General features: G+C 44.3%; 1 pseudogene; it reads left to right on the forward strand.

Annotated features, from left to right (window-relative positions):
• The first annotated feature begins 786 nt into the window (after positions 1-786).
• LOC143686713 (ATP synthase F(1) complex catalytic subunit beta, mitochondrial pseudogene) lies at positions 787-3,716 on the forward strand (annotated as a pseudogene).
• Positions 3,717-4,026: the final 310 nt, after the last annotated feature.

Consider the following 4,026-nt stretch of genomic DNA (forward strand, 5'->3'; position numbering starts at 1 on the left):
ATTTGCCTTTGACATTTGATAATATGATTAGCAGGTGTCTTGGTGTAGATTTATTTGGATCTATTCTGTTGGGGTTTTCTGCATTTCTTGCATCTGTAATTTTTTATCGTTCATAAGAGTTTGGAAATTTTTAGTGTTTACATCCTCCATTATTCTTTCTGCCCCTTTTCCCTTCTCTGCTTCTAGGACACCCATGACCCATATGTCAATGAACTTCAGGCTATCATCCAGTTCCCTGGGACCCTGCTCAAACTTTTACATTCTTTCACTGTCTGTTCTTTAGTGTGGGGGATGTCAGATGACCTGTCCTCTAGCTCACTAATTTTTCCTTCTGCCTCTTCAAATCCTCTGTTGTAGGTCTCCACTGTGTTTTTCATCACTTCTCTTGTGTTTTTCATTCCCATAAGTTCTGCTGTTTGATTTTTCAAGCTTTTGTGTTCTTCTGTGTGGTCACCCACTATCTTATTTTTATCCTTCCTTCACCTCAATGATTTGATTCTTTTTATTTCACTTATAGTATTTGGTTGAACATCTTTAATTACTGGTTTCACTTTCTATATCTCAGTTTTTTGGTCCTTTGGTTGGGCAATATCATCATGCTTCCTGGTATGAGTCGTGATTTTCTGTGTTGTCTAGGCATTTCATTTTCTTTCTTATTTTATTCTGGAGGTGATTTTCTCTCTTTTGTTAGGCTTTTCTTGTTGGTTAGCTTTATTCCCTAGCTGTTTGTCTCTCTTACCAGCCAGTTGTCAAATTGGCTGTGACTCTGGTCACCCCAAAAGCCAGATGCCCACAGCTGCCCACCTCAGGGATAGTGGGCAGGCTCTAGGTATGATAATATGATCTCTGTCTGTTGGTAAAACAAATATGCTAGGCTGCCATGGTGTTCTATTTTCACTGTCTCTCAATATCTGGGTTTGTTTTAGGACACTGCTTTAACAATTGGGTTTTCTGTATTTCTCAGCCAACACAGAGGCAGGTTTTCATACAAGTGAGCTAGACCAGAACCAATGGTTCTGAGATATTTTCTGAAGAGTCTCTGAAAAAAGCTTTCAACACCTTTGCACTTTCTGTTCTGTCCAGCAGATGCCATGTTTGATAACATAATCATCTTCATATGCTGTTTGCATTTTCAGCTACTTCTGATTTGTGGGGCTGAAATTGTGGGCTTCCTTTACCTTCACTTTGCTGGTCAAATCTGGCTAAATGCAAAGTTGGGCCCCCCACTTTATTTGTGTCAAATTATTCTCCAGGCCCCCCAGCTGAACCAGTATTTGACCAACGACCAGGCAGGGGAAAGTCTACCTGCTGCTCTTTTTTCAGTGATGGGGAAGGGATTTCAGCCCCAGGATGGAAATACAGATTCTATCCACTTTCTCAGACTCTGCATTCCTCATTGACCTGGGACTTGAGATCTCCTTCCTGTCCACCTGGTCTCCAAATGGTCGGTGTCCGTTTACTTCTGTGAGAGAATTTATATTCCGTGTCCCTACTGGAAGGGATTACAGCTTCTGTTTCTGTGCCTCACCACTGAGGTGTGTGAGCCTAAGAGAAGTGCACAGGAGAGGAACTACTGCTCTGGTATGCAGGTTTCATACCTGATACTTTTCTCTCTCAACAATGCAACTTCTGTAGGGTCCTTCACCAGTCTATATCTTATTCCAGAGCTCTGAAAAATTCAGAACTGACCATTTTTATCATTTAATTCCTGGTGGCAGGGGGGTTCATTTTCAGTAGCCATGTTGATGATATCACCTTCCCCTACATGAACTCTTGAAGATATTGTTTGAATTTTTGCTTACTGTGCTGGTTGAAACAGTTGTGCATGCCAGAAGAGCCAAACTCTTTAACCTGATTCAGTATTGCTGGATTGATTTTTTGATTAAGTTGTTTCCATGAAGATGTAACCCACCCAATTGTGGGTTGGACCTTGTGATTAAGTGATTTCCACTGAGATCTAACTCTATTCATTCAAGATGATTCTTAGTCTGCCTACTGGAGTCCTTTAAGAGGGAACCAGAATAAACAGCAACCTGATCCAATGGATGTGCCTATAGCAGAATAGGCCTCACCTTAACTGTGTAGGAGTTGGCAGTGGGGGTAAAGCTGCAGCACTCAGTCTTCTCCCGTACTGTGCCTTGTTGGGGTTTGAAGGTCATGTGGCCTCTGCCTTGGCCTTGGGGGCCTTGCTGGGATTCAGACATTCAGCTTCGCTACCCCAAGCCCAGCTTTTAGTGTGGGCTATCCCAGCAGCACTTCAACCTGTCAGAGACTATGTAGCGCAAACATGTCCTTCTCCAAAGCCCAGCACCGCAATTGGGCGTATCTTGGCAGTTACTGGTGCAGTGATGGATGTCCAGTTTGATGAAAGCCTGCCACCCATACTGAATGCCCTTGGAAGTGCAAGGCAGGGAGACCAGGCTGGTTTGGGAGGAGGCCCAGCATTTGGGTGAAAGCACAGTGAGGACCTTTGCTAAGGATGATGCCGAAGGCTTAGTTAGAGGTCACAAAGTCCTGGATTCTGGTGCACCAATCAAAGTTCCTGTTGGTCCCATGATCTTGGAGAAAATCATGAATGTCATTGGAGAACTGATTGATGAGAGAGATCCCATTAAAACCAAGCAGTTTGCAGCAATTCAGGTTGGGACTCCTGAGTTAATGGAGATGAATGTTGAGCAGGAAATTCTGGTATCATAGTTGTGGGTCTACTGGCTTCCTATGCCAAAGGTGGCAAAGTTGGACTGATTAGTGGTGCTGGGACTTGGTAAGACAGTATTGATCATGGAGTTAATCAACAACATTGCCAAAGCCCATGGTGGTTGTTTTGTGTTTGCTAATATTGGTGAGGGGAACTAGGAAGGCAATAACTTGTACCATGAACTGACTGAGTCTATTGTTATGAACTTAAAAGCTGCTACCTCCGAGGCACTACTGGTGTACAGTCAAATGAATGAACTACCTGGTGCCCATGCCGGGGTAGCTCTAACTGGACTGACTGTGGCTTAATATTTCAGAGACCAAGAAGGTCAAGATGTACTGCTGTTGATTTATAACATCTTTTGTTTCACCCAGGCTGGCTCAGAGCTGTCTGCCTTACTGGGAAGAATCCCATCTGCCATGAACTATCAGCCTTAACTTGGCCACTGGTATGGGTACCATGCAGGAAAGAATTACCACCACCAAGAAGGGCTCTATAACCTCTGTAATAGGCTATCTATGTGCCTGCTGATGACTTGATTGCTCCTGTCACTGCCTTTGCCCTTTTGGATGCTGCCACTGTGCTGTCACATGCTACTGCTGAGTTGGGCATCTATCTGGCTGTGGATCTTCTAGTCTCCACCACTCACATCGTGGATCCCCACATTGTTGGCAGTGAGCATTACAACATTGCTCATGGGGTGCAAAGGATCCTACAGGACTACAAATCCCTTGAGGACATCATTGCAATCTTGGGTATGGATGAACTTTCTGAGGAAGAATGGGTGACTATGTCCTGTGCATGGAAAATATAGCATTTCTTGTCTCAGCCATTCCAGGTTGCTGAGGTTTTTGCTGGTCATATGGGAAAGTTGGTGCCCCTGAAAGAGACCATAAAAGGGTTCCAACAGATTTTGGCAGGTGTCTATGGCCATCTTCCAGAACAGGACTTCTGTATGGTGGGACCCATTGGAGAAACTGTAGCAAAAGCTGATAAGCTGGCTGAAGAGCATTTATGAGGGGTCCTTTTGGCAAATTAAACACTTGTCCAATGTGTTGTCCCTCTCACCCCAAGTCCAGAAGGCTTCAGTTTTCTGTATAGGCCACACAAAAGCTTGATTGAAAATTCTGTCTGAAGAGTACATAAGGTGATCAGGGGGAAGATGGTGGCTTAGTAAGACGCGCGGATCTTAGTTTCTCCTCCAGGAAAGCTACTAGGGGAGTAGAAATGATACAGAACAGCTCCCAAAGCCACATCAGAGATAAAAAAGACAGTGTACCCCATCCTGGAACGGCTGGCTGGCTGAGAGAACCCACTCTGGTGAGATC

Source organism: Tamandua tetradactyla, chromosome 6 (assembly GCF_023851605.1).
Source record: "Tamandua tetradactyla isolate mTamTet1 chromosome 6, mTamTet1.pri, whole genome shotgun sequence".
NCBI classification, from domain to species: Eukaryota; Metazoa; Chordata; class Mammalia; order Pilosa; family Myrmecophagidae; genus Tamandua; species Tamandua tetradactyla.